Raw genomic sequence first — 16,182 nt, forward strand, 5'->3', positions numbered from 1 at the left:
CTTGTTCATATTAAACATTCTTTTATCATTGCTACTCCACTTGGATTTTTCCGAAGTGGGTATAATATAAGCATCTTCAATAACTTCCCATAAATCGAATTGTTTAGATCTAACAAATATGTTAAATCTAGAACACCATTGGTCATAGGGGAGATTATTTATTTTAGGAGCAATAACAGGATCATAGCCTAAACAAGATGCACAATGTATGTCCATAATAAGAAAATGTATGCAAGCAAGATACAAATAAAGCTCAAAAATAGATTAGCACAATAAGCTAACTTGGATCTTTAACTCAAGGCGATTAGACCTTAAATCAAAGAGCACCAAGCTCTGATACCAATTGTTAGACCCTAGAGGGGGGGTGATTAGGGTCTTATGCTAATCTAATCCGATTAAATACCAATTAAAACTAATTAAGCATTATCTCTTTCATGAGTTAAACTAGCAACGTTTGAAGTTAAAGAAACATGATCCAATTTTAATTTTTCATTGTTTTCTTTAAGGATCACATTTTCATTAGAAATAGTTTCAAACTTAGATGCTAACAACTCATGATCGGATTTCAAAATTTCATGCTTGCTTTGTAAATTAATGAAATCATTTTGCAATTTGTTAAAGGCATGTAATAATTTTTCACTAGCACAAGCAAGTTCATCATTAGGTAAATCATTAATAGATTTGAACTCGCAAACCTCACTAGGGCTATCGCCTAGTGGCCGTGTGCATGATGCTCCACATGAACTTGAAGCGGGATCCTCCAAAGCTTGTCGGATCGCCTCCAAGTCTCCTTGATGTGCTTCTATAAATATCCATAAGGTGTAAGCACTATCAAAATGAACAAACTTGTTAGACATAGATGAATTAAAAGCATTTTGTAAATATTCTAACAAAATATTGTTCATTGTAAACATACGATGATCATTTTTATTCCACTTGGATTTCTCCATAGTGGGCACAATATAGGCATCATCTATAATTTCCCATAAATCAAAGTGTTTAGATTGAACAAAAAGTTTAAATCTAACACACCATTGGGTATAGGGGAAATTATCTAATCTAGGAGCAATATTGATGGCATAACCTAAACCATGCATATCCATAATATAAAAGGCAAGAAGCAAGATAAATACAATCATAACTAGATTAGCACAAAAAGATAACTTGGATCTTTAACTCAAGGCGATTAGACCTTAAATCAAAGAGCACCAAGCTCTGATACCAATTGTTAGACCCTAGAGGGGGGGTGATTAGGGTCTTATACTAATCTAATCCGATTTTATGCCATATATCCTATATGATAGAGAAATATGCAAGGATATATAAACTAACACAAGATAATATATCCTACCAAGAAGATATACAATATGATATATGTAAGGATATATAAACTAACATAAGGGGTAAACAATCTAAACAAGATAGTGGATGATATAGAAATGAGCAATGCACAATGGCGATATAAGATATGAACATAAATATGAATGAACGCCAAAACACACTCAAACAAGCAATATGATCACGGAGTTCGGACCTTCCGTCCTACGTCTCCGCTCCCCACTCCCGGGGAGAAATCCACTAACACAATCCGGTTTGGAAGCCGGAACTTCTTCTACACACTCGGTTTTCTAGCTAACCGAAAACTCTACCAACTCACACTATGCAATCACACTCTACACCCACTAAGTGTTGGACCTAGCCGTGTCTCCCTCAAGTGCTCGGTTACAACCTCTCTCTAGGCACGTCAACCGACGCCACTCCTCTTGGGACGATCCCCGACTCTCACCACACACTCCTCACTCGGTGTACAAGTGTATTACACAGTGATTCTCACAATAAGCATAAATATAACAAATGATTGTTCTCAAAACAAGGTGAGTACTCAATTAAGCACAACTCTTAGTCACAAACCCACAACCCCAAGTTATACTATGAATGTAAATACAATAAGCTCAAAAGGTTGTGTGTGAACAAAGAGATATAAATCAAAACTAAACTCAATGTAGTTCTAGCTTAATAACAATGATAATCAAATATATAAAAGAGCTAGAAATAGAGTTTAGAAAACTTCTCAATAGATCAAGAGTTGGAGGGAGAATAGTTGAATGCCCAAACACCAATAGATGATCTCCTCAAGCTCTTGTAGAATTGAATCACAAAACCGAAACACTCAAATGCTTAAAAGCTTCTTAAAACAAACTTAAACAAACACTAAACAAGTTTAAACCCTTGTTAAAATCTTTTAAACCATTCTCTTGTTAATTAAATTTTCATCGGTCGACCGGACCGGTCGACCGACAGCTATCTGTCAGCCCAGTGAACTTTTGACCTCAGGTTCGGTCGACCGGTGCGGTCGACCGAAATCTGACATATTCAAAAACTGTTTTGCTGATTTTAAAACCCTGTTTAAAAATATCAAATAAATTCCAAAAAATGTAAAACTTTGGGGAATGATTGTAGACATGATAATAAACATGCTACAATGACTGGTTTCGAAAAAGGACTTCCCACATGAAAAATATCATCATTTTGCAAGATAGTCCAAAACACGAAAATGTAAACATGTGAATTTTGACATTTTGGCTAAACCAACTTTTGAAACTTTACAAAATGATTTTATAGACTTGAAGAAAGATGTAAACTATTGTTATGAAGTCTATAAACAATGAATGTAGTATTTTATCAAAATACACATATAATGCACTAAAACATGATTTCATTTAACTAACTAAAATTGATATTGATGAAATCATATATATGCATATGAGTATGAAACAAAAGTATGTTTTCTAATTATATTCAATTGTTTCATAGTAAAACTTGAAAACTATCAAACCAAAACATATATGTATATTTATAACTATATATATACAAAAACCAAAACGTGTATGTGTGTATATGATTGAGCTTAAAGTACTAACACACATAATATAAATTCCTAAACTAAATTACCCAAGCAATGATCTTGATCTTTAATAAGCTTGACTTGGTAATCTCACGGATGAAGCTTGAACTTGGATCTTGAACTTTGAATAGCAAGGCTTCACCGACATTCCACCAACCTCCTTTGGATATGATCGTTGAAGCTCTATTCCATCCATCCTCCAACTGCATTGTTTGTCTACAATACATAAGAATGTACAAACACTAGACAAACAACATTAGTAGTAAATTGTTTGTTAAACATCATCAAAACAAAGAGGCCAACACTTACTACCCATCTTAGCTGTTGAACTTTTCGATTTATAGGGTATAGATTTCATGGGACCATTTCCAAATTCCTTTGGAAATATCTACATTCTAGTAGCCGTCAAGTATATGTCAAAATGGATTGAGGCAGTAACTTGCAAGACTAATGACAACAAGGTTATTGTCAAGTTTATGAAGGAGAATGTTTTTGCGCGGTTTGGAGTGCCTCGAACGATCATTAGTGACAACGGTACACATTTTTGTAAACGTTCTTTTGAGGCTTTGATAAGAAAATATTCAATCACACACAAACTATCAACTCCTTATCACCCCCAAACTAGTGGTCAAGTAGAGGTCACAAATAGGCAGATCAAACAAATCTTAGAAAAGACAGTTAATCATAATAAAAAAGATTGATCTGTAAAATTGTGTGATGCTCTGTGTGCATATCGTACAGCATTCAAAGCAAATTTGGGGATGTCACCGTACAGTCTCGTGTTTGGAAAAGCTTGTTATCTACCAGTGGAGTTGGAACACCGAGAATTATGGGCTTTCAAACAGTTGAATTTTGACTTAGACTCGGCAGGTAAAAACAGATTGCTCCAAATAAATGTGTTAGAAGAAATTCGAAATGATGCATATATAAACTCAAAAATTTACAAAGAGAAAACAAAGATTTTTCATGACAATTGGAATTTGTGGAAAAATTTCACTCCATGACAAAAGGTTTTACTCTACAACTCAAAATTACATATTTTTCCTGGAAAACTAAGATCAAGGTGGTCAGGGCCATTTAATGTCAAACAAGTTTTCTTACATGGAGCTGTCAAGATAGAAAATCCTAAAAATGGTCATATTTTCAAAGTTAATGGTCAACGCTTAAAACCATTTTAGAATATTCAACGCTCGGAGAAGATGAGGTTTTGGTTCTCCATGAACCACATTATTTGTAAAAAATGTAAAAAAAAAACAAAAAAAAATTTAAAATAAAAAATGTATATATATAAAAAAGTTTTTTTTATTTTGTTTCCTTCCTCCTCAGCATAAAGGTAATTGTAGATTTTTATCATCATTGTTCTTGGTCGACTGAACAACTGTAAGTACTTCAACTTGTATCTGATTTACTTTGTGCATCATGGAGTTTGCATTGAGGACAATGCAAAATTTAGGTGTGGGGGGTGGGAAATAGTTACTTTTTCCTCTTTATTTTACCTTTTTGTATATTTTTCTTCTTTCAAAAGAAAAAGTGCCACTTGCCAAATTAACAGAGTTAAATAGTAATTGATCTATTTGATATAACTTTAAAATTTTTTAATTCCTAGTTAGTGAAATACTCAAGTTTACCTTTTATGTTAACTCTAAATAAATTTTTTAAGAAATAATTTTTAAAGTAATATACTTTACTTAAGCCTTAACTTGGATATTTAATTAAAATAATAGAATTTTTGCATGCTTAACTTGGAGTTGAATTTTTTTTCTTGTTGCCTTGATTTACATATTTTTCACACACACACACACACACAGAAAAATGGGCACCAAAAAGAAAAGAAGAAAAAGACTCTTGAATTCAAAGTGATTCTATCTTATAAAGCCTAAGTTGATCGAGCAATTAAGCCCAAGGAGTATTTCCATACTTAATGATCTAAGTCCAACTGGGTTGGAATCCATTGACCCAAAACTCATTAAATGGTCACTTAGAAAGCCCGACAAAGTAGAAAAATCACCAAGAAATAAAGAAAATAAATAAATAAAAATAAAATAAAAATAAAATAAAAATACTAACAATGTTTTTATATATATGTGGTCTTGAAAAATAATTTTTGACCAAGATACTTAAAAATTATTCAAAATAAAGAGTTAGCATGTTTTTTTCAAAACTTTTAATTTAAATTTTTAAGTTTGACTTAGTTTTATATTGTTATAATAAAAATATTTTCTAAGAGATTTACCTTATAGTTATATATAAAAATATTTTCTTGAGTACTAAGTAGCTTCGATTAAACTTTTTAAATTTATCAAGTGAAATCAGTTATTTACTGACTTCCTTAATTGGTAAGTTGATCAAATTTTATGGGTATATTTACTGCAAACCCTCACGAGACTACATCTCATCCTCTAGGATAACCTAGAGGTTTAAAGGCTTGTTGTATTTGCTAAATACAACCGCGATTCCTGCGAAAGTGAGTTAGAATTTTTAATTTCTTTCTTTGCTAGAGGACTAGCAAAAGTTTAAGTGTGGAGATATTTGATTAACATATTTTATAACATTTTACACCCTCATTATCTAATTATTTCAAGAAATAAATATGCTAATATCCGCATTTTAGCTTAGTTTGCACATAAATGAATAAAAACATAAATAAATATTATTAAATATAAAACCCTCAAATTCTCTCCTCTCTATTTTATTTCAGAAGTATGAAAAGTCCATGAAGCAAGGAAGCCCAAGAGAAAAATCAAGCCAACTCTCTAAAGATCTCAAATAATTGGTGATTATATGATGTTAAATGGCTCAGACTTACTCCCTGCGAATCCAACTGCACAAAGAAGTCCAAGAAGCTAATTGTGAAAAGCCCATGCCCATGAAAGCCCATCAAGAAATTTAGCACAAGCTTTCTCTTTATTTCAAGTGAAATTTCGAATTTTGAAGGCCAAAAGCCCATCAAGAATTTTATCACCAAGGCTGCTGCAATCCGAATCTTATGTGTGGGTTTTTGATTTTTTTTTATGTTAAAAATGAGGTATGGGTTTTGGATTGAGTTATGGATAAGGTATGGGTTGTAGTATGGATTTTGGATTGTGGTATAAGTCTAGTATGGGTTAAAATATTATATTTTAATTATGAGGGTTGAATGTTTTGGTGTATAAATAGAGAAGAGTATGAGAGGTTGAGGGTGTGAAAGTTTTGTATGAGGAGTTTACTCTTGATTGAGAAACCCTTAAACTTGTAATTTATTTTACATTTAATACAATCTTGTTCACCGGAATTTAAATTCAAGGAGAGGAAAACCCCCTTGAATGTAAGTTTCTATTTTTATTTTTTTTTATTTTTCACTTTCTTTTGTATTTCCTTTCGTAGCTTAGATTTAATCTTGTCTTGCATTTTAATTCATAGCTTAGATTTATTTCCTTGTAATTTTATTTTCTTTATTCCTTTTTTCTTTTCCTTTTCTTTGTTAGCATAGTTTTTTTCCCTTTCTTGTAATTAATTCTTGTTTTTTATTTCTATAGTATAGATTTTCTTTTTATTTATTATTCTTTTATTTTCTGTAATTAATTTAATTTTATGTTTATAGTTAGATTTTTATTTTTAAATGTGGAACTAAAACATTTTAGGAATTTATGAATTGCATGAAACTAAGTTAGGTTTCTTTCTAATTTGTGGAATATTCTCTTGTGCAAATAATGATCATGTTAGGATAATTAATAAGAGATCTAGGAGAAGAACTTGATAACCTACCCTTTCATTAAATTGTTTGATGGGTTACACTTGTGAATTCTAGATTAAGTCTCAAATTGATTTTTCTTGCATGAATGAAATTAACTTGGGTGATAATTTGATAGGGTCCTCTTTCATTGAGTTGTTTGATGCCCTACACTTAGTAAATCTAAAGAAGAATTCTAATAAAGATAAAAAGAGAATATTTCATAATTACTAAGAAAAATAATTTAGTGGATTCAATTTTAGATTCCTAATATCTTTAAATTGATATCCTCATTTGTTTTCACTTTCTTGATTTTATTCTTTTCTTTTATTCTCTTGTTTTCATTTTCATTTTCTTTTCCCTCCTTTCTTATATTTCTTTTTCTACGATTGTAATTTTATTTATTTATTCTTCTTCCCTCTTAATCAACATTTTATTTCATATAATACAACACACAATCAACCCTCCAAACAAACAAACGTCTCCTTTTCATTTACTTGTTTCTAACCACTCCTAATTGTCGCACACAACATAATAACCGAATCTAATTATTTCTTGCAAACACCTTCCTCGTGGGATCGATAACTTTTTATACTATAACTTGATTGGTTGTGCACTTGTAACATTTGGTACATGTTTTTGTTCCATCACTCATCCTCTTGATAAAATTCCAGATCTGTAGAATGAAGGCATTAGGCTTATATTTATAGGGCCTCGGATGCGAGTATTTGGATAAGAAAGGGAGATTTGGCATTATCTTCAGTTAATAATAGCCTACCCACGTATAGAGATGATATTAAATCAGTTATGAACCCCTGGAATAGATAAATCCTATGAAAACCACTTAAACAACTATTGAAAACGCGTTTGGAGCTAGGGACTGCGCGATAGGCACTGGTGACCCGCGTGGGCGTGGGTCACCCCTTGGTGACCCAAGTGATCGCGGCCGCGTGATCGCGGGTCACCTCTTGGTGACCCACGTGCATGTGGGTCACTAAGTGGCGACCCGCGCCCCTACGCGGATTCCGAGGCTCTTTCTCACTCTTTACTTTTTGGTGTTTTCCGATTTTCTCGGACTTGTATTCTCTACAGTTTTGCGTATTTGGTTGTCTTGTTGACTTGTACGCTTTACTAACTTACTTTCTACACTCATTAGCTTCTTTATGGTAATTGAAGCTGATCGACCAGCACTGCGGGCATTTGGAGCAGACCGACAAGCATAGCGGTTATTTGGAGCTGACCGACAAGCGCGACGGTCGTTTGGAGCTGACCGACAAGCGTGACGGTCACTTGGATAATTCTTCTAGACTCGGATGATGACGTTCATCGTCTTCCCTTCATTTCAAGCTACGTGTGGGAACCTATAAGCATTTTTAGACACATACAGATACCCCATCCAAAGTGTTTCAGCCTCATTATTTTATAGAGGAGTCTGAAATGCTTTGGATGTGATAGGCTTCCACCTTCAATCGGTGTCAAAGGACCTATAACTGGCTTCAGTTCTTGACTTCTCTGCTTTTTAGTCTATTTAGTATTTTGTCGAATAACTAAAATTCTTCCGGTGCTACGTTTATCGTCTGACCGTTGTCGAAGTCTCGAATTGAAACTAATGTATTGGTTTATGAACTTAGCTCGTATCGTTGGGTTAACATTGGACTGATTACCTTTCATCAGGAATTCATATCTCCTGAACTAGGATTAATTCAATTCTTGTTTCAACGAAAACTGTTGAAGTATCAATCTTCATCACAGCACATTGACCGGCATTGACTAACGACTACGCGTTGACCGATGTAGATTTTCATCGCAATGCATTGACTGGCGTTGACCTAGGGCTACACATTGACCGATGTTGGCCTAGGGTTTTGCGTTAATTGATGTTGACTTTCATCGTAACACGTTGACCGACGTTGACTTTCATCACGCCACGTTGACCGGCGTTGACTTTCATCGCACCACGTTGACCGTTGTTGACTTTCATCATAACGTGTTGACCGGCATTGAGTTTCATCGCAACGTGTTGACCAGCATTGACTTTCGTTACAACACGTTGGAGCGAGGAGAACTAGTTTATACTCATATACTTATGGAAGTTTCGGGAATCGGTTTAACCTCGTGTACCCGTCGGAGGTTTTCGGGTTATCCTTAAGAATATTACACGTAATATTCTCCAGGAACTTCTCATTAAGAGTGGGAAACAGTTTAGACCCGTTTACCTATTGGAGTATGAACACCGGTATTGAATACATCAAAAATAAGCACAAACAGGAGAAAGTACTACGAGAATGACTGCCGGACCAAACCTGCGTGTAGGTCGGGTCAAAGTTACCCAACCCTGTGTGGGTCACGTCTAAGTGACCCATGCGAACGCGGGTCACACACACCCTCTCCACGCGAACACGGGTCATGTCTAAGTGACCCGCACGAACGCGGGTCACACATACCCGACCCGCACGAATGTGGGTCATGGGTATAAGGCTTTTATAAAACTAACTTCTTCCCTTCCTCTTTTCTTCTACAGAATCCTTCTTCTCCAAGCTCTACTCCTTCAAGGACTCTTCCACTTCAAGAATTCCAAACGAGATTAAAGCTTCCCTCCTTAAATTCCTCATCTCCTTCTTCTTTAAACCCCCCACTTCATCAAATCTACATGCAAAGCAAGATAGGGTTCGACAATCCCTTGAATTGGGTTCAAGCATGGGTGGATCTAGGGTTCGACGGGTCTTCCCTTTTCTCAATTCCTCTTTGAATCCGGGTAAGCTTCAACACCCTTGCTTCAAATTTGGTTGAATCTTTGAGTTTTGACTTGCTAATTGAAGACCTAATTCTTCGACTATGGGGAAAACCAAAATTTGAACTTGGGCTTTGAATGATGGTCGATTTTAGTTGAGCTTTTCGTTGTGAAGAGAACTAAGCCGAAAATCAAACCTTGACTTGTGTGTTAATTGAGAACCGAACTTGTATATGGTCGAACCCCTTAACTTCGTTTGATTACATATGAGGCTTGAATCGAACTTCTTCGAAGCTTAGTTTCGAATTTTTGTCAATATTGAATCCTTAGGATAACTTGATATCACTTAATTCTTGTTCATGCTCATGTGTGTATGGTTTTGAACTCAAGTTAATATCCATGCTCTAATTTCGGATAATTCTGTGAGCTTGTAACTCTGCATGTTGACGTGGCTGAGACCCTTTGTTTGGCTTTGCGACCCTCGACTTGATTTTGCCTTTGAATTGAACTTGTCATGCTTGATTATAGATGTGAACTTGTATGAGACACTTAGCATTGATTTGTCTCCTTGTATACACCGAACCAACGGGAGAATAAACAATAATAGCTGATAACAAAAAATCGAAAACGCAGATGAAAAAAAAGAAATCAGCAACTTGTCCCAAGCTAGGGCGTAAGTGAACTCCATACGCTTTGAATTCTACTCAGACAACATTACATAAGTAGATTGCCATGCCGCTGCGGCGTCTCATTCTTTAGATTGAAGACTTTATGGCCTGCTGTTTTGGCACGCCCCTGTCATGGATTCTAGTGTGTGAGTGGTCACTGATCAAAGGCCCGGTAGTCCCGTTGGTCTTCCGCAATTATAATATGAGGTATCCATCGATAGGACTTGTCAATAGCAGAAGTAATTCGTAGACTTGCTCACCCATATGGGATTTGCGGTGAACTCAGTTACACTCGCTCATATCCCGCGGATTTACCTAGAAGAATCACATTGGAATCTCAATCCAGATACCAAAACAGTATAATTGCTCATTAATGCCAGAACGCTTGCCACAGCAAGAGAATTGGGACATATCGCTCTCTCAGAAAGTGCACAACAACGTGTCTTGTGCTTCGACTACACGTCCGTCGAGCATATGCCGTCGTACTCAGGATACTATTTCTTTCACAACGCGATTAGCTATCATAGGGATGCGAAGCTCACATCCTACTGATGGCAGAGAAACGCGCAAGCCTGTCTCGAACTACTCGACACGCTCTATGCGTAGGAACATTATGAGTCATTGCCCGATGTCTATTATCCGATTACCTGTAGTCGAAGACATTACTCTCCACGTATAGCGAGAGGATAAGACGCAGTATCTCTCGCATTAAGCTGTCAAATGCATCCACTCTCGTAGTTATCTATTTCGAGAATTTGCTTCTAGATGAGAATATCGCGCAGCAATTTGTGGAGGCTGAAACGCTAACTCCTGTTGAGAGTGGATTATAAGTGTTGAACATTCCGACCATCTCTGTGACCTGTGCTAGAACGCTGCTTCGAAAAATACAGCCCTATCAATACACCTCTACATTCGCGTACCAAGTGTGTCCACCTCTAGGTCACGTATCATCAAGCATCCTAGATTGCTGTGACGATACAAAACACATGGTCAACCGTGGTAGTGTATTAGCTAGTTCTATAAGTTTCTTGTGTGATTTCTACCGAAGATAGCCCGCTCTCATTCATACGCAAGCGCACTTTGGTATTGGGGTATGTCGCCTTCGCGGCTACATTACAATGACTCCTATTTGGTATGAAGAATGTGATGCACCCTCCTCCTGAATGCTAATTGATGTTCTCCGGACGATACCTAATCAATCTCGGACGCCTTGGCAATAGAGGTGTGTTTTCCTTGCTGTCCAGCCTTGCTACGAAAAGAGTTATCTGTTTCTAGTATCTGAACAGCAAATGTGCGTTGATGTCTACTCTCCAAGTGGCATACTTCCCGGCCTTGGGCTTGTTACCTCAAAGTCGCTCTTTGGGCTTTTACCTTCAAACGCGAGGAGACTCCATGCTATCCAGAAACGAACTCCCTATGGCACTAAACGCGCAGTCTTCGTCACATGGTCCCTATGCGGTACTAATGACATATTTCCTCGTATGGGTACGATGACTCGCTACGATAAGAGACTTCATCGCATCCGCGGCATCCCTGAATAGATTGTCACCGCCATCTTAGCCCATACTCACAATTAGAATGCCCTCTCACTGCTTCTAGTCACGGTGTCCAACGACGAATTACTCAAGCGAGTGCAAGATATGAGACAAGTCATGTGCCAACTTGTTTGATCGCATGGCACCCTCTTCCTTGGACATTGTAGCCTGAAATAGAATGGGCATGTTGAAAGCCATTCATAATAAGACAGTCCCACTAGCATGTGTGACGCCGCCTGCTGTAGCTTCGTCTTGAGGCATTGGTAAGAACTTCCATACGGCTTGTGATCCGAGTACAGCAACCACCGTTCCTTCCCCAACAAGATACACCCGTCTAATGCTTGAATCACCTGATAATAGTTACATAGACTTCCGTTGTCAGTGTGCCATATGCACAAGTATGGTCGTGTGGGCGTTTAGGTTCGCCAGTTAGAACACTCCTGCTTCCCCTTGCAAGATAATTCTCTCAGCAATGCGAGCTGATAATAGTGGCAGACTGTGTGCTCGCTGGACCGTTAGCGTGCAAGCGCCTCTGGAAGTCAATGGCAGACAAACCGGACTTCTCTCGATGTTGTGTTATTTCAAGATAGCCTGCATGAACATCAGCCATTGCCATCTGCGTTTTTCAGAACTAGGCTCTTACGACTTAGGATACGCTCTGCGTCATCCATACTCTATGAACGACATATAGTGCTGTCGTGCTCGATGATTTAACTCGAGCTACACCATAGTCTTTGGGATGGTGCCTCGACACTTAGATGATTCATTCTCGTCGTGATTCGAACATGAAAAAGCCCTTGACCTCATCGTTCTGATACGTTGCTCGGGCTCCCCACATACGTGCGTAAGACATAAACATCCATGTTCCTGATGGGCTGTTGCGAATGTGATGGGCTGTGAGGCCATGTAACGGTACCCGCATTTAAGTCAAAATAATATAGTATCCCAAATGAACTTGCGCAAATTACTGGCAAGCTCCCACGAAAGCTCTCTCACCTCAGTCACTATGCTTCTCGGCGTCGTCCGAACCACATTGCTGTTATCGCACTCTCCGCGAAATACTGTATAACCGCGGATCCCATATTCATGCGCTGACTCGCATACTCTGACTCTTGGTATGCACTCGAGCCTGCGATGATAATGCCGGGCACCGAGCACTAATAGCACGCGCATACCGTCTCGTCTACATATGCCGTCCCAAACTTCAGACGAACTCTGTTCCGATGTTGAGCTTCAGTGGCTAAGTGCTGGTATTCAACGTCACTTGTCGGACAACGACGTCCTGAAATGGACCGTGAGCAATAGTTACTCCTGCCGAGGAACGAAGGAGACGTAGACAATAAGCTCGCTGGGTCCCTCAGGCCAATGCAGAAGTACGAAGATGCCTATCCTGGCCCAGGATCAATGTAGTAAGATAGGCGGGATCGCTCCAATCAGCTATCTCTCATCTGAGAGGCAGGATCATCTCAATACGCAGACGATAGAAAGTCTCTCCTATAAAATGCTGGTCGTTTCAGGGAACAAATTCATTCATTGAGCCTGCATATAGAAAGATGCGTCGGGTGCACACATTGTGAGTCATTAACCTCACGTGGCCATTCACCAATCACTCGAACGATAGAGACCACCTTCGCTTGTACAGATTGTGTGTCTGTTTGTCTTTTTAACATCCAGATGACTGCTACATAGTGGTGTACCTCTACCGAACTGACCTCTCGTACTCGCATTTGAGTGATAGCCAGACCTTTCGATACTGCCAACTTCTTAGCTGACGCATCGACACCTCTCCAAAACATAAGGGCTAACAGGTCTCATTCTTTAGATAAGTTATGGTGGGGTAGGATGACATGTTATGTCCTCCACCGATGGGGTGTCGAATTAAAGGCGATGGGATTGTATGAAGATATTCGTGCTACCCAATATGGATTGCCGGTGAACGTTAACCACTTCACGAGATTAATAGAGCTGTACAATCCAGATACCAACACTTTTCTTACCCAGAACGGAGAATTGGGACTACCTTTCCATGAGATGCACAAAGTCTCTCGACTACAAATGGGAGATATGCCGTATCAGGAATATTTTCCCTGCAACTGGGAGCTACTTCACTTGAAAACCCGCAAGCCTGCTTGATATGACACGTTATGGGAACTTACGTGTCATTATCAGATAACCTTAGCCGAAACTAGTCCAGTTGCGAGGAAGAGGTCTCCTCAAATAAGCCTAAAGCAATTCTCGAGTTATCTATTCAAGAATTTGGAAAAATTCGACGAAGCAATTTGTGAGCTGAAACCGCTAACTCCTTTGGAGATTAATAAGTTGATTGAGAAATGTGATGCCCTATCATACACCATTGCGAGTGCCCAAGGTAGATTCTATGTAGGGACTAAGTTTAAGACTTTCTTATGGTGTGCAGAGAAGTCCATTCACCCCAAGACTTTGTTGGCCGGTTACATCATACTTTGGTTGAAGAAGTGTGTGGTACCTAATCAGATCTCGGACGCCTTGCCAATAGAGGTGTTATTCCTTGCTGTCCAGCTTGCCTACGAAAAGAGTTTATCTTTTCTAGTAGCAATGGTTGCCGACATCCACCGTGGGCTTCATCAAGTGGTCACGGCTTTTACTCAAACGGAGGAGACTCCATCTAAGAAGATCCCTATGGCGAAGGCGGAGCTCCCTTATACATATCTGATGGGGTGGCTGGTTCTTCATCGCCCCGATCCGATGTCACCCCTAACTAATATAGATCTATCCACTCCTTTGCTACAATTACTCAAGGAGTGCAAATGGAAAGCTCAGGACTTCTTGGACATTAGGAAGAGGTTGCATATGCACAAGGGTTGGGTGTTCAATCCATGCTTCCCTTGATTTTCCAGCTGATATAGTGGGTTCCTCGCTGACGTAGAAGCGTCGGGAACAAACCGGACTTCTCTCGATGTTGGTTATTTCAGATAGCTGATGAACATAAGGCCAGGCCATCTCGTTTTTCGAGTTAAGGAACGCTATTATTTAGAACCTTATCTGTCGTGCTGGTTCGCCTGTCAATTTGGATACGACCAATTATATATCGGGAATCCGAACTAATAGTTTCATACTCATGGCAGACTAGTAGACAACACTCGACCTTGGCTGTGGAATGTGATGGGCTGTACCGGTGCCAAGTTTAGCCTTCCGAATACTGAACGCCACTTAGAGTTGACATACTTATGTTGCAAATGGCTTATGGCAGCTAATGAGTCCGTCCCTCTAAGGCCAATTAAGGAGTTGATGGCTGAAGCTGTATCACGTATTGCTGAGAGGATGGTCCGAGAAAGTATGCAGGAACGAAGGAGACGTGACAATAAGCTCGCTGGTCCCTCAGGCAAAGAGAAGTAGAAAATGGAGGAAGTAGAAGAGGAGTCGTTCGCTTCCGATGAGGAGACTTCCAAAGAGGATGAAGTCACTGCTGGTGGGGGTATGGAGGTCAACAGTGATTTCGAGTAACATGCGACAGATTTGTCTGAGTCTTTTTATAAAGAGCTATGGGATCTATCGATCGCTGATTGAGCTTGTCGACTTAACGCTCGAAAGAAGTGAAAAATTTTACCCAGTTATAATAGAATGATGATTGAACTTTCAGATGTAGGTTCCGAGGAAGAAGAGGGGAGAAGTAGCATTGTCACTCATGCCTGCCCTCAGGCTACAACTCAAACCAGATTGCAAATTGAGCCAGGTGCCACATTAACACAGGATAGACCTGTGGATCTTAAAGAGGCTCGACCTGCAAAAATGACTGAAGATGACCATCAAGAGACACACTAAACCCCATGCTTCTCAAACAGGGGTGGCTGACGATGCGCCTATTGGTGGGGAAGGTAATGTTTCAACTATTGTTATCTTTTTCAGTCTTTTCATCTACCAAGCTTTAGACTTAGCAAATATTATATTCTAGGGGGTCATGAAGAAGATGCAATGACGTACAACCCTCCTTCTCCCGACTTAAATTTTTTCGGAGGATCTAGCTTCATGCCACAAGCAGATGTGGCTGTGGCTGAGGATCTGACATGTATTGAAACAGATGCGGCCCTTGAAACTGACGAAGGTGCCGTTGTAGAATCTGGTTTGTCTACAATGATCGCTAGCCTAGGTACATCTATTACCGGTAGTACACCTTTTAGATGGCAATATCGGGTATTAAACGACTCAGAGTCCATCCCTCCCCTAATTGTTTACATGCTTCTGGCTCTTTTAGAAAAGCTACAAGGGGCGAGTGCGGATGTCGGGATCACAGAGCCTAACGTTGCCACCGGTGGTAAGTTTAATCCCCATTCATTGTCACTTCTCAACTTCTCTTTTCATGTCTTACACTTAGGCTTTCCTGTAGATATTCCAATGGAAGGTTTAAGTGATAAAGAAACCTTTCACAATGCAGCCGATGCACCTTCATCTAATCCCGTACAAGATCCTTCGGGATTTAGCGACAGGCTATTCGACGATATGTTGTCAGAACAAACTCATCATGTGGCCGTCGAACTAATTATCAAGGCTGGTTCCTCTGTCAGTATGAATTTTATCCCTTTGTGAAAGTTATTCACTTATTAGTCTTACTTAATCGTAGGGGAGTTATACTTGTAGGACCAGTCATTGAGACTGAT

Source organism: Asparagus officinalis, chromosome 4 (genome assembly GCF_001876935.1).
Source record: "Asparagus officinalis chromosome 4, Aspof.V1, whole genome shotgun sequence".
Taxonomy (NCBI): Eukaryota; Viridiplantae; Streptophyta; class Magnoliopsida; order Asparagales; family Asparagaceae; genus Asparagus; species Asparagus officinalis.